Here is a 16,285-nt window from a genome sequence, read left to right on the forward strand (position 1 = left end):
GACTACTTTCAAAAAAGGACCTGACGCTAGAACAGGCTTTCAGCGTGGCAGTATCCTATGAAGCAGCAGCACGGGGAGCTGTGGAAATACAACAGAAACCACAAGAATACAGCGCTAACGAAATGGCGTATGGAGCCGAAAAGTGCTATCGCTGCGGCAGAACAACCCATGAGCAGAAGGACTGCTGGTTTAAAGACAAAATATGCAGGCAATGCGGGAAAATGGGACATATAGCAAGAGTCTGCAGGTCGGGAAAGAAGACCAACACGACAAGAATTACTAAGGAACAGTACAGGAAAGTAAGGAAACTGACAGATAGTAGTTCAGAAGATCAGGAGAGTGATAAGGACTCCGGGAGCAGGCGACTAAGTTGTTTAAAGTTACACAACATGATTGCAAAAGAAGATCACCGAACCATTTGGGTCACCCTCATGATAGCAGGGTCCCCAGTGAAGATGGAATTGGACACAGGATCAGCCCTAACTGTCATGAATCGACGAGACTATGAGCGGCTATTCTCACACATACCCTTAAAGACACGTCCATTGTATTGAAGACATACACGGAGCAAAAGGTCTACCCCAGAGGAAAAATAAGGGTGCCAGTTGAATATAACGGAAAGGAAACACAGAAACTATACATGTATATACTACGAGATGGAGGACCACCATTATTGGGACGTGAATGGATCCGAAGACTACAATTGGATTGGCATTCCATTCTGGCACTAACTGTGACTGACAAAAAAGATGATGACGTCGCACCTGGACGTCTGTCACAAATTCTATCTGACGCGGAAGAGGTGTTCCAACAAGGACTTGGGACTCTAAAAGGAGTAAAGGCAACCATAAAGATTGAGGATAACGCAACCCCAACATTTTTCAAGGCCAGACCGGTGCCATACGCCCAGCTGTGGAAGCTGAACTGGAGAGTCTGGAGCGTTCGGGGGTGCTGTCTAAGGTGGACTGGAGCGAGTGGGCCACACCCATCGTTCCTGTAATGAAGAAAGCATTGAGCAGCATGCCTGGGGAGCCAAGGAAGGTTCGCATCTGTGGGGACTTCAAGGTGACTGTGAACCCAGTCCTGTACACAGTACAATATCCGCTTCCGCGGATAGAAGATATTTTCGCCTCACTATCTGGAGGGAAACGTTTTACAAAGATTGACCTGGCTCAAGCGTATCTACAAATGGAGGTGGAAGAAGCATCTAGGAAATACCTCACGATAAACACTCACAAAGGCCTTTACCAGTACAATCGACTGGTATTTGGGGTAGCATCGGCCCCGGCTATGTGGCAGAGGGCAATGGAACAAGTCCTGCAAGGGATCCCGGAGACCCAGTGTTATTTGGACGACATCCTGGTTACGGGCGAAAATGACAATGAACACCTTGCCAACCTGGAACAGGTGCTCACGAGATTACAGGAATATGGGCTACGAGCCAACCGTCCCAAATGCGAGTTCTTCAGGAGACAAATCTCGTATTGTGGCCACATGATTGATGAGGAAGGGTTGCATAAGTCGCCGGACAAGATTGAGGCTGTAGTCAAGGCTCCAGCACCAGAAAATGTGTCGCAACTGAGGTCGTTCCTCGGGTTGGTGAACTACTACCATAAGTTCTTGCCGAATTTATCTACAATTCTGCACCCACTGAACGCCCGCCTTCAAACTGGTGTAACATGGAAATGGAGTGATGAGTGTAAGCGTGCCTTTCAGGAATGTAAATGCCAAATCACTTCAAAAGAAGTATTGGCCCACTACAACCCAACACTACCGATTCGGTTGGCATGTGATGCGTCACCTTACGGCATTGGAGCGGTGCTGTCACACAAATTCCGTGACGGTTCAGAGAGGCCAATAGCCTTTGCATCGCGCTCGCTAACCTCAGCTGAGCGTAACTACGCCCAGATTGACAGGGAGGCCCTCAGCCTGGTGTGGGGTGTGAAGAAGTTCAATCACTATCTGCACGGGCAGAAATTCACCCTACTGACTGATCATCAACCCCTGGTCTCCATTTTTAACCCAAAGAAGGGCGTTCCGGTGATGACGGCGCAACGGCTGCAAAGATGGTCACTTTTTCTAGGGGCACATCAGTATGACATAGAGTACAAAGGTACGAAACAACATGGAAACGCTGATGGGCTGTCGCGCCTACCGTTGCCTACGGCGGAAGAAGCACCTGCAGTGGACCCTGTGGAGATATTCCATGCGACCATAGTCGAATGTTTGCCTGTTACAAACGCAAGTATTGAGAAGGAAACCCGAAATGACCCGACACTCTCTCGGGTCTATGATTTGACGGTGAAGGGATGGCCAGCATATGGCGACTCACTGTTGCCAGCATTCTCGCCAAGGAGGGAACAGCTGTCAGTGTGCCGGGGAACCTTGATGTGTGGATCCCGAGTGGTAATTCCACCCAAGTTGAGAGATAGAGTACTCAATGAGCTTCACGAGGGTCATCTGGGAGGGGTAAAAATGAAGAGCCTAGCCAGGGCGTTTGTGTGGTGGCCGGGAATCGATAAAGAAATCGAGGATATGACCAAGAGATGCACAGGATGCCAGAAGGTCCAAAACGCTCCACCACAGGCCCCGCTACATCCATGGGAGTGGCCCTCATCTCCATGGCAACGGGTACACATTGATTTCGCTGGTCCATTTATGGACTCAATGTTTCTAATCGCTGTGGACGCCCATTCGAAATGGCCAGAGGTCATTAAAATGTCCTCCACCACCACAGAGAAAACTATTGCAGTCCTAAGGACCATCTTCGCCAGGAATGGGTTGCCAGAACAGATCTGTTCCGACAATGGCCCACAGTTTGTGTCTGAGGATTTCCGGAGGTTCCTGAAGAATAATGGGGTGAAACATTACACATCTGCAACATATCATCCAGCCACAAATGGATTGGCTGAGAGGTTTGTTCAGACCTTTAAAAAGGCCATAAAGGCAATGTATAATTACGACATACCACTGCAACACAAGGTGGATAACTTCCTGTTTGCTTAACCACATGCAGTAACCAACCAAACTCCAGCCGTACTGTTTTTTAACCGGAGATTAAGATGTCGCTTGGATTTGCTCAAACCAAACATAAGACGAGATGTTGAGGATAAGCAGTTCCAGCACATAAATGAGAAGCCAACCAGGAGCTTCAAGATAGGGCAACCAGTCTTGGCCCGCGACTACCGAACAGAAAAATGGCAGCCAGGCATGATATGCACACAGCAAGGACCACTAATGTACACAGTGGACGTTGGAGAGAGCATCGTGAGACGCCATGCTGACCAGATTCTAGAGTCACAGGAACAAGCCAAACCTGTACCACAAGCATGTGCACCTGGTAATGAGCCCGAAGTACAGATTGCGTCTACCTCAGAAGCAGGGGTATTGGAGGCTGACGGGCCAGCCAGTGACAATGAGCCAGAATTGACTCCACTGCCAGAACAGGATACTCGAGAAAGGCGCTATCCAGTCCGGATCAGGAAGCCTCCTCAAAGACTGAACTTATAAATGACTATTTCAGTTGATGTATATATTATGAGAAAATTGTAATTAGTTATTATTTAGTTATTAAATGAATGTTATGTACTGTTTATCTAAAAGGGGAGGAATTGTTGTGTATGTACCTTTAAGGGAATAACTGGTCTTAGACTGCAGTACCGGCAGTGACCACCCCTGTATAAAAGGCCCTAGCAGGCTTCTGTAGTTTCAGTTTCAAGCTGCCTCTTGTTCAGTAAAGTACCTGTTAAACTGTTCTCCCGAAGTCCGTGTATTATTGAGGCGCGGACTTTACAGGTGACACTGATCTATTAATTTATTGCCCATCCTTCGTTGCCCTGAGAAGGTGCTAGTGGACCATCGTCTTGATAGCAATTGTTTGTTCAATCGACTCGCTTGCTGGGCCACGTCAGAGTTAGCCTGGTGTGGGACTGGAGCGTGGCCCTGACAACAACAACTTGCATTTAGATAGCGTCGTTAACGCAGTAAAACGTCCCACGACGCTTCACAGGAGCGTTACTGACATGAATCTTGTCATTCACGTGAAAATGACTTATGTAATAATACTGGGCGGCCTGCTGGTGGCGCTGTCCAGGGAGAGTATAAATACTCGGGCATGGGCCCAGCTTGTGCAGGACATTCTTTAACAGGAACTAGTGAAGGACACAACTAGATCTCCATGTTGAAAAACAATTGATTAAAGCCTTGTTTAATACTCAGGCCAAGTGCCTCGTAGTTTTCTTACATCTGTTACCAAACAAAATTTGAAACTGAGCCACATAAGAAAGAAAGACTTGCATTTATAAGGAGATATTAAGATAGGCGACCAAAACCTTAGTTGCAGAGGTAGGTTTTAAAGAGTGTCTTAAAAAGAGGGGAGAGGTAGAGAGGTGGAAATGTTTAGGGAGGGAAGCCCAGAGATTAGGGCCCAGGCAGCTGAAGGCATGGTCGGCAATGGTGGCGCGATGAAAAATAGGGGATGCGCAAGAGGCAAGAATTGGAGGAGCGCAGAGATCTCGGAGGTTGTGGGACTGGAGGAGGGGGCGAGGCCATGGAGGGATAGAAGTGGCAGGTTCTCCGCCCTGATGGACATTAGTGAGCCAGTTGTGCTTTGACGGCAATCCAGCAGCTTTCACGGTCATTTTGTTCCCAGGTACAACCCACCGACACCTGGGAATCCCTGGCCCGAGACCGCACAAAGTGGAGGAGAAGCATCCGGGGAAGGCGACGAACACCTCAAGTCTCTTCGCCGGGAGCAAGCGGAAGCCAAGCGCAGGCAGCGCACGTCAACCCGAGCACCCCACCCACCCGCCCCTTCAACCACCGTCTGCCCCACCTGCGACAGAGACTGTAGGTCCCGCATTGGACTCATCAGTCACCTGAGAACTCATTTCTAATGTGGAAGCAAGTCATCCTCGGTTCCGAGGGACTGCCTAAGAAGAAGAAAAAGAACAACCCACCAATGATCAGATTTACTGAATTCAATTCCATAACTTGGTATGGTGGGATTTGAGTTCATGACCGATGGGTTTTCAGTCCACTGCCAAAAATCACACGATTACTTAGCAGTGCCAGCCTATAGGTAAAAGTAGTAAACTGTTAAACTTAGTCAAGTCAAAAACAGTGTCACAGGCACGTAAGCAAGACCGTTGTGTATCACTGACAATGGATGGAATGACGTGTGCCTCGTCTATTGTACATGCTGTACCCATTTGTTCTTTCCACACAGCTGATGGATCAATAAATTCAAACACTGGTGTAGCGGGTGCTCGTCGTCAGAGAGCTGGACTCCCAACCAACCTTTACTGTCACTCAAACACACACACCTGCGCTCAGTTCTGCTTGGGTCGTCAGTTTAGGAGCTTTTCGTTCCGGCAAGGAAGGTGGTAGGAAGGAAGAGAAAGAACGTAACAACTGTACGTCCAACCAAAAGAGCCCACCTCCCCAAATGGGGTCAATTCTCATGTGGGACGCTTATTTAGTTTTATTCATTCTCGGGCTGTGGGCGTTCGCTGGCAAGGCCGGCATTTGTTGCCCATCCCTAGTTGCCCCTTGAGAAGGCGGTGGTGAGCCGCCTTCTTGAACCGTGTGGTGAAGGTACTCCCACAGTGCTGTTAGGTAGGGAGCTCCAAGATTTTGACCCAGCGACGATGAAGGAACGGCCGATATATTTCCAAGTCAGGATGGTGTGTGACTTGGAGGGGAACTTGGAGGTGGTGGTGCTCCCACGCGCCTGCCGCCCTTGTCCTTCTAGGGCCGTGAACGAGACATCTGCCCCGCCCAACCGACGAGACCCAATTACTGACTGCCGGTATCTGTCCCCTCACCAGGCAACTGAGGTCAACTGTTCCCACCCCCACCCCCACCCCCTGTTTATAATGAGCTAGGTACGGACAAGGCCAGGGGTCAAAGCTGGGGCCTTTCTCAGCTGTCTGACTGCGCACCACATCATACGGTACATGTACCCACTGAGCTACGTGGGAGCGGTCCTGACCTTCTGACAAGTAATTCAGGAGACATGGATGGGGCAGCGGAGGGCAGTTTAATTCTTGTATTCGTGGTCGTGGTCCCAAGAATTGGACAAGAAAATTTAAAGCTAGGGTTTCTGAATCTGATGACAGTGAGTTAGGCAGTCAGCATTAATAAATTACGGACACCAGTTGCTAAACAATTGGTTTGATTTTTCCTTCTGCTGTCACAAACATGTGTTGTCGGGATTTCTGGCTTCATGTATGCACTCATGGGTTTAGTTCACACCCATTAACCTGTCAACAGAAATTCCTGTCTGTGTTTAATATAAAGACGTTAAACTGTGCAGACAGGAATTTATTCAAACGCATTTAATGGGCGCACCAACACAGCAGCTGGAGGCATTTTAACCCTTTGGTGTCAGGAGAGTTGAGAACTAATGAGTATTCTGACGGTTTAGAAGGGGCTGGAGCTTCATAGGGTCATAACGGCACAGAAGGAGGCCATCCGGCCCACCGAGTCCGTGCCGGCTCTCTGTGGAGCGATCCAGTCAGTCCCATTCCCCCGCTCTATCCCTGTAGCCCTGCAAGTTTATTGCCCTCAAGTGCCTATCCAGTCTCCCCTTGAAAATGTTGAGTGTCTCCGCTTCCACCACTTCCATCGACAGCGAGTTCCAGGTCCTCGCCACTCACTGTGTAAAAGAGTTTTTCCTCACGGCCCCCTGTATCTCTTGCCCAAAACCTTAAATCTGTGTCCCCTAGTCCTTGTACCATCAACTAGTGAGAACAGCCTTTCCCCATCTAGCCTATCCCAACCTCTCATTATCTTGTACACCTCTATCAAATCACCCCCTCAACCTCCTTTGCTCTAATGAAAACAAATCCAGCTTCTCCAACCTGTCCTTGTAGCTAAGATCCCCAATCCCCGGGACCATTCTGGTAAATCTCCTCTGCACCCTCTCAAGGGCCTTCACATCCTTCCTAAAGTGTGGTGACCAGAACTCGATGCAATACTCCAGTTGGGGCCTAACCAGCCCATTTTAAAGGTTCGGCATAACTTCTCTATTTTTGTACTCAATACCTCTATTTATGAAGTCCAAGATCCCATATGCTTTGTTAACCACTCTCTCAATATGTCCCGCCACCTTCAGGGATCTATGCACATTAACTCCCAGGTCCCTCTGTCCCTGCACACTCTTTAAAACTGGGCCATTAAGTGTATATTGCCTCTCCCTGTTCCTCCTGCCAATATGCATCACCTCACACTTCTCTGTATTAAATTCCATCTGCCACTTGTCTGCCCATTCTGCCAGCCTTTCTTCTACTCTGTATTCCAATATCCAGGTCATTTATATATATAAAAAAAAAGCAGTGGCCCCAGCACTGACCCTTGGGGAACACCACGGCCTACCGTCCTCCAGTGTGAAAAGCAGCCATTTACCACAATCTTTGACCTCACTGTGCATAAAATGGCTGCTGAATTCATCCGAAGAACAACAGTAAATTCAAAGCAACTCATTGTACAGCGTAGCAGTAGTGTAGTGGTAATGTCACTGGGCTAGTAATCCAGAGGCCTGGGCAATTTAAATTCAGTTAATTAAATAAATCTGGAATAATTACAAGTATCAGTAATGATAACCGTGAAACTGTCGGATTGTTGTAAAAACCAAGGCCTAGATTTTCAGTGTGCCGTGAGGCGGGCTTTTAGGCATGCGGGGGGCTAAAATCCCGAATTCGGGGGTCCCGACACCATCCCGCCCAAAACCCGCCTCCACGTAAGTTTCACAGGAGGCGGGTACCCGCCCCGCACTGGGACCCACCAACCCGAGGCGGGAAGGGATTAGTGCCAATTAACTGCCTGTTAACAGGTAGTTAACAGGCAGTTTTTAGCCTAATCCCTATTTTGAGGGGTGTCGTGTGGGATTCCCGACGGCTCCAAACCACGCCAGGTTAGAGCAGGCGGGCCATCGGGTTGAAGGACTTGGAGGGGTCGCGATGTCGGTGTTCAGGTGAGTGATGGGTGCATGAGTGCAAAGGTAAGTGTGTTTGGTGTGTCTAAAATGTGTAAAGAAGTTTAAATTACCTGTACGTACCTTACCAGCCTTTCTTCCTCTAGGCGTCGGGAACCCATCCCTCAGCCGGCACTGAAAGCAGAATGGCCGCGAGCTGTCAAAAGTGACAGCCTTCATCTGTCAACACCTCTTGACAGATGAAATTTCAGTCTGTGACATCACCTGTTGCCGGGTGGCCCTTAATTGGCCTGCTGAGCCCGCTGGGCGGGCTCAACAAGGTCAATCAAGGGAAAATCGCGTGGATTGGCCGGACGTCGATGGAGGCGGGACTAAAACCCAAATGTTGTAGTCCCGCCTCCTTCCCGACTGCTGAATGAAAATCCAGCCTCAAATGTTCACAAATGTCCTTTAGGGAAGGAAATCTGCCGTCCTTACCTGGTCTGGTGACTCCAGACCCACAGCAATGTGGTTGACTCGTAACTGCCCTCTGAAACCACTACAAAACAAAATAATAAAGAATGAAACCGGACGGACCACCCGGCATCGACCTCGGCAACTTATGGACACGGCAACGGGACACTCAGCCCAGTCGAATACCTTGAAAAGTCCTCCTTACCAACATCTGGGGACTTGTGCCAAAATTGGGAGAGCAATAGCCTGAATCATACCTTTCAGCCAATGTCCCGTACTCCTCCATCACCATCCCTGGGAATGTCCTGTCCCACCCACAGGACAGACCCACTAGGGATGGAGACACAGTGGTATACAGTCAGGAAGGAGTGGCCCTGGGAGTCCTCAACATTGACTCCAGACCCCATGCAGTCTCATGGCTTCAGGTCAAGCATGGGCAAGGAAACCTCCTGCTGATTACCACTTACCGCCCTCCCTCAGCTGATGAATCAGTGCTCCTCCATGTTGAACACCACCTGGAGGAAGCACTAAGAGTAGCAAGGGCACAGAATGTACTCTGGGTGGGGGACTTCAATGTCCATCACCAAGAGTGGCTCGGTAGCACCACTACTGACCGAGCTGGCCGAGTCCTGAAGGACATAACTGCCAGCCTGTGCCTGCGACAGGCAGCACGGTGGCATAGTGGTTAGCACTGTTGCCTCACAGCGCCAGGGACCCGGGTTCGAATCCGGCCTCGGGTGACTGTCTGTGTGGAGTTTGCACATTCTCTCCGTGTTTGCGTGGGTTTCCTCCGGGTGCTCCGGTTTCCTCCCACAGTCCAAAGATGTGCGGGTTAGGTTGATTGGCTATGATAAATTGACCCTTAGTGTTAGGGGGATTAAATACGTGGGGTTACGGGGATCGGGTGGGATATGTGTCGGTGCAGGCTCGATGGGCCGAAATGGCCTCTATCTGCACTGTGGGGTTTCTGTGAGAGAACCAACACGAGGGAAAAATCTACTTGACCTCGTCCTGTCGCAGATGCATCTGTCCATGACAGCATTGGTAGCAGTGACCACCACACAGTCATTGTGGAGATGAAGTCCCATCTTCACACCTGAGGACACCCTCCATCGTGTTGTGTGGCACTGCCACTGTGCTAAATGGGGTAGATTCAGAACAGATCTAGCAGCTCAAAACTGGGCATCCATGAGGCGCTGTGGGTCATCAGCAGCAGTAGAATTTTATTCCATCACAATCTGTAACCTCATGGCCCGGCATATCCCTCACTGTACCATTACCATCAAGCCAGGGGATCTGCCCTGGTTCAACAAGGAGTGTAGAAGAGCATGCCAGGAGCAGCACCAGGCGTACCTAAAAATGAGGTGCCAATCTGTGAAAGCTGCAACACAGGACTACATGCATGCTAAGGAGCGGAAGCAGCATGCTATAGACAGAGCTAAGCGATCCCACAATCAACGGATCAGATCAAAGCTCTGCAGTCCTGCCACATCCAGTCGTGAATGGTGGTGGACCATTAAACAACTAACGGGAGGAGGAGGCTCCAAGAATACCCCCATCCACAATGATGGTGGAGCCCAGCACGTGAGTGCAAAAGACAAGGCTGAAGCGTTTGCAACCAACTTCAGCCAGAAGTGCCGAGTGGATGATCCATATCGGCCTCCTCCTCCTGAGGTCCCTACCATCTCAGAAGCCAGTCTTCAGCCAATTCGATTCACTCCACGTGATATCACATGAAAAGGCTGAGCGCACCGGATACAGCAAAGGCTATGGGCCCTGACAATATTCCGGCTATCGTGCTGAAGACTTGTGCTCCAGAACTAGCCACACCCCTAGCCAAGCTGTTCCAGTACAGCTACAACATTGACATCTATCCGACAATGTGGAAAACTGCCCAGGTATGACCTGTTCACAAAAAGCAGGACAAATCCAACCCGGCCAATTACCGCCCCATCAGTCTACTCTCAATCATCAGCAAAGTGATGGAAGGTGTCATCGACAGTGCTATCAAGCGGCACTTACTCACCAATAACCTGCTCACTGATGCCCAGTTTGGGTTCCGCCAAGACCACTCTGCTTCTGACCTTATTACAGCCTTGGTCCAAACATGGACAAAGGAGCTGAATTCCAGAGGTGGGGCGAGAGTGACTGCCCTTGACATCAAGGCAGCATTTGACCGAGTCTGGCATCAGGGAGCTCTAGTAAAACTGAAGTCAATGGGAATCAGGGGGAAAACGCTCCACTGGCTAGAGTCACCTAGCACAAAGGAAGATGGTTGTGGTGGTTGAAGGTCAATCATCACAGCCCTAGGACATCGCTGCAGGAGTTCCTCAGGGTAGTGTCCTAGGCCCAACCATCTTCAGCTGCTTCATCAATCACCTTCCCGCCAACATAAGGTCAGAAATGGGGATGTTCGCTGATGACTGCACAGTGTTCAGCGCCATTCACAACTCCTCAGATAATGAAGCAGTCCATGCCCGCATGCAACAAGACCTGGATGACGTTCAGGCTTGGGCTGATAAGTGGCAGGTAACATTTGCACCATAGAAGTGCCAGGCAACGACTATCTCCAACAAGCGAGCGTCTAACCACCTCCCCTTGACATTCAATGGCATTACCATCGCCGAAGCAGCGATGGAGGCCACGACGACCCGCTGTAGCACAGCGGCCGGCAGCTCCTCGTCGGGAGGCTCTGAGGTCGAACCGGTAGGAGGGAATGCGACCAGCGTACCGAGGTCGGGAAAAGCAGGCCCTGGAAGGTCGGACACCGCGGGAGGCTCGGAGGTCAGACCGGGTGGAAGGAGAGCCAGGGAGAAGCAGGCCCTGGGACGTCGGTACCATGGCGGCTGAAGATTGTCGGGCAGGAGTGCGGGAAAGTGCGAGAGCGGACCCTATTGTGATGGCGCCGATGAAGATGGCTGCCGTCCTTGCGGGCTCCGTGCGTACCAGGCAGCTGAGTGTCCTTTGCTGATTGGTGCGCTCGGCTCGTTAAGAGAAAAGCATTTCACTGATTGGATTTCACTTGTTGTATTTGGTTATGTGACAAATAAAACTGAAATTGAAATCAACATCCTGGGGGACACCATTGACCAGAAACTTAACTGGACCAGCCACATAAATACTGTGGCAACAAGAGCAGGTCAGAGGCTGGGTATTCTGCGGCGAGTGTCTCACCTCCTGACTCCCCAAAGCCTTTCCACCATCTACAAGGCACAGTAAGGAGTGTGATGGAATGCTCGCCACTATCCTGGATGAGTGCAGCTCCAACAACACTCAAGAAGCTCGACACCATCCAGGACAAAGCAGCCCGCTTGATTGGCACCCCATCCACCACCTTAAACATTCACTCCCTCCACCACCGGCGTACCGTGGCTGCAGTGTGTACCATCTACAAGGTGCACTGCAGCAACTCGCCAAGGCTTCTTCGGCAGCACCTCCCAAACCCGCGACCTCTTCCACCTAGAAGGACAAGGGCAGCAGGCGCATGGGAACACCACCACCTCCAAGTTCCCCTCCAAGTCACACACCATCCTGACTTGGAAGTATATCGCCGATCCTTCATCGTCGCTGGGTCAAAATCCTGGAACTCCCTCCCTAACAGCACTGTGGGAGTACCTTCACCACACGGACTGCAGCGGTTCAAGAAGGCGGATCACCACCACCTTCTCAAGGGCAATTAGGGATGGGCAATAAATGCTGGCCTTGCCAGCGACGCCCACATCCCATAAGCGAATAAAGCACGTTGAAACTTGCGGAGACACACCATTAAGCACTATATAAATGCAAGTTCTTTTAAAGGATGGTAGAAAATTATGGAGCGTACCTAATGTACACATTACCCTCCGCAAATATTTCATATATCGGTATGTTTTAATGAGGACATTCCAGTAAGTGGCTCTAGTTGGACTCATTATGGTAGAGCAGGGGGAATGAAGGTGACAAGAGCAGGAAATAAAATATAGGGGCAGTCTCGCACGATCTTCCTTTCAAATCGCATAAAGAAGGATGGCCAAGAAGAAAATGCTGTGTCAGTCTATGTCCTCAGACCTGAACAAGGAGGAGGAGGAGGAGGAGGAGTGCTGAGATCTGAAGGAAGAGGAGGAGCAGGAGGAGAAAGAGAAAGCGGAGGAAGAGGAAGAGGAAGAGGAGGGGGAGGGGGAGGGGGAGGGGGAGGAGGAGGAGGAAGGACGTTCTTGCCATGGAAGGAGTGCAGCGAAGATTCACCAGGCTGATACCTGGGATGGCAGGAATGACGTATGAGGAGAGATTGCGTCGATTGGGCTTGTACTCGCTGGAGTTTAGAAGAATGAGAGGGGATCTCATCGAAACCTATAAAATTCTGTCAGGCCTGGACAGACTAGATGCTGGAAGGATGTTCCTGATGGTCGGGGAGTCCAGAACCAGGGGTCATAGTCTAAGGATAAGGGGTAGGACATTTAGGACTGAAATGAGGAGGAATTTCTTCACCCAAAGAGTGGTGAACCTGTGGAATTCTCTGCCACAGAGGGCAGTGGAGGCCAATTCATTAAATGTATTCAAGAAAGAGTTGGATATATTTCTTAAGGCTAAAGGGATCAAGGGATATGGGGAGAAGGCAGGGACAGGGTACTGAAATTGAATGATCAGCCATGATCTCATTGAATGGCGGAGCAGGCTCGAGGGGCCGAATGGCCTACTCCTGCTCCTATCTTCTATGTTTCTATGTTTCTAGGAGGAGGAGGAAGGGGAGGAGGAGTGCTGAGATCTGAAGGAGGAGGAGGAGGAGGAGGAGGAGGTGAAGGAGGAGGAGGAGGAGTGGGAGGAGGAGGAAGTGGAGGAGGAGGGAGGAGGAGGAGGAGGGAGGAGGAGGAGGGGGAGGAGGAGGAGGGGGAGGAGGAGGAGGGGGAGGAGGAGGAGGAGGAGGTGGAGGTGGAGGGGGAGGTGGGGAGGAAGAGGAGGAGGAGGGGGAGGGGGAGGGGGAGGAAGAGGGGGAGGGGGAGGAGGAGGGGGAAGAGGAGGAGGGGGAGGAGTGCTGGGATCTGAAGAGGAGGAGGGGGAGGAGAGGAGGAGAGGAGGAGGAGGGGGGAGGAGGAGGAGGAGGAGGAGGAGGGGAGGAGGAGGAGGAGGAGGAGGGGGAGGAGGAGGAGGAGGAGGAAGAGGAGGTGGAAGAGGAGGTGGAAGAGGAGGAGGAGGAGGGGGAGGGAGGGGGAGGGGGAGGGGGAGGAGGAGGGGGAGGAGGAGGAGGGAGGGGGAGGAGGAGGAGGGGGAGGGGGAGGAGGAGGGGGAGGAGGAGGAGGGAGGGGGAGGAGGAGGAGGTGGAAGAGGAGGAGGAGGGGAGGAGGAGGGGGGGAGGGGGAGGGAGGGGGGGGAGGGGGATGGGGAGGAGGAGGAGGAGGAGGAGGAGGGAGGGGGAGGGGGAGGGGGAGGAGGAGGAGGAGGAGGAGGGGGGAGGGGGATGGGGAGGAGGAGGAGGAGGGAGGGGGAGGAGGGGGAGGAGGGAGGGGGAGGAGGAGGAGGGGGAGGGGGAGGGGGAGGAGGGAGGGGGAGGGAGGGGGAGGAGGAGGAGGGGGAGGGGGAGGGGGAGGAGGAGGAGGGGGAGGAGGGAGGGGGAGGAGGAGGAGGGGGAGGGGGATGGGGAGGAGGAGGAGGAGGGAGGAGGAGGAGGAGGAGGAGGGAGGGGGAGGGGGAGGAGGAGGGGGAGGAGGAGGAGGAGGGAGGAGGAGGAGGAGGAGGAGGGAGGGGGAGGGGGAGGGGGAGGAGGAGGAGGAGGAGGAGGGGGGAGGGGGATGGGGAGGAGGAGGAGGAGGGAGGGGGAGGAGGGGGAGGAGGGAGGGGGAGGAGTGCTCAGACCTGAAGGAGGAAGCGAAGTGGCATTAAGAGGAGCAAAGAAGCAGTAAATGAAAATGAGAGACTAGCTGCACCAACTCCTGTCTAAAAATGGCCCCAAAAAGCTGTAGAGGCTGAGGGGTCAATTGAAAATTTCAAAACTGAGATTGATAAGACTTTTGTTATGCAAGGGTATTAAGGATTACGAAACCAAGGTGGGCAGATGGGGTTGAGATACAGATCAGCCGTGATCTAATTGAATGGCGGAACAGGCTCGAGGGAATGAATGGCCTCCTCTTGTTCCTATATCTTCCTGCAATATCAAGACTTGTTACAAAGCTCTACAAAAGCAGCTGATACTGTTCGATAGATGGGCAGAAAATAAAGAATCTGTTTGTTCAAATGTCAGACAATACTGGGTCCAAAGTAGTTGTTACAAGCCCTTGATTATCTTCAGGACGTAGGCCTTCCAGGTAGGCCGTAAATGTGTTATGGCCACGCACAGGCGTCAAGATAATGATGTACTTTTAGCTCGGTTTCTGGGAAATAGTTTCTTGAGTCTCCCCCCCGACGCCCAAAGAATTTTAACGCAACAGAACCTTCTAGAGCCCGTCAAAGACAGAGGTAAGAATCCTCGCTCCGAGACCACCCAGGCCACGAGTGAAAAGCTTCTGCAGCGGTGATGTCGCTAATGGCACTTTTTTTCCTCCCCTGTTTTGTTGTTATAAATTGATTGAAAACAGTTTGGCTCAAACCCTCCCAGGCAAGCCAGTGAAGAGAAAAATAGCATTTCTGTGCGAGTGCGTTGCTGTGGCGACGCTGCTGCTGCATAGAAACGGCTCGGTGACTTCAGACTCGCACTGCCTCTCGGAAAAGCAGAGGAACCACCTCCCCACCCCCACCCCCGTCCCCCACCACCACCACCCGTCCTCCCCAACTCCATCACTCTTTAAACGCTTTGCGATACCCTGTGAACTTCATTTCAACGCGCTGCTCAGTCGGCGAGCATTTCGACGTGGGAGCGAGTTAAATGGTGCAATTATACTACGACAGGCTGGGCGTGAAGAGGTTCTGCTTTGCACTGATGCTCAACTTGGGCAGTGTAAATGCAAAGTTCCGGCCTAACTCCGAAGCGATGTTGAGTGAAAAGAAAAAAAAGGAAAGAAAGATCTTGCATTTCTATAGCGCCTTTCACAACCTCAGGACGTCCCAAAGTGCTTTACAGCCAATGAAGTACTTTTGAAGTGTCGTCACTGTTGTAATGTAGAAAACACGGCAGCCAATTTGCACACAGCAAGCTCCCACAAGCAGCAATGTGATAATGAGCAGATAATCCGTTATTTTAGTGATGTTGGTTGAGGGATAAATATTGGCCAGGACACTGGGAGAGAATTCCCATGGTCTTGAGTGAATGATGGTGTTTGTGGCGAGGGATTGGGAACAGAGTGTCTCAATTTATTTGATCTCTCTCATGCAATAAATAAAAGAAAGACTGCATTTATATAGCGACTTTCACAACCTCAGGACGTCCCAAAGTGCTTTACAGCCAATTAAGTATTTTTGAAGTGGAGTCACTGTTGTAATGTAGGAAACGCGGCAGCCTCTACTTGGCTATCGTGTCAGATCAGGCCTGCCTCTAAATTTAGGCTGTATTTACAGTAACGGTGAGAAATTCGGTTGCTTTGCACCTCCTGCTAGTGGTCTAAGAGGGCGCTAACGGGGCGCAAAGCAACTAGCGCCTGGGCGCGGCGCCACCAACGCCTCCCGCGAAATTCAGTTGGAGGTTAGCGGCGGCAACCGTCAGCGCCCCACGGTGCTGCGCCACTGGCGATGACGTCATCACCGTGCACAGCACCTCGCTCGCGCCCCGGCCGCGATCTTCGGTTGTGCCCCCTGACTTACCGCCGGCGGGGTCAGGGGGGCCTACCTGCGGCCGGGGCAGCGCTAATTAAAGACGAGGTGCCAGGCGGCCATTTTTGTTGCTGGCCGCCTGCCAGCACCCGCCTCCGTTGCCATCCCTGGCCTCCTGAGCGCCCCCACCCCCGTGGAGTGCCGGCTTCGCTCCACGAGACCGGCACTTCTCTTGAGTGC

Source organism: Somniosus microcephalus, chromosome 28 (genome assembly GCF_052327205.1).
Source record: "Somniosus microcephalus isolate GS21.2 chromosome 28, FLI_Smic_1.0, whole genome shotgun sequence".
Classification (NCBI taxonomy): domain Eukaryota; kingdom Metazoa; phylum Chordata; class Chondrichthyes; order Squaliformes; family Somniosidae; genus Somniosus; species Somniosus microcephalus.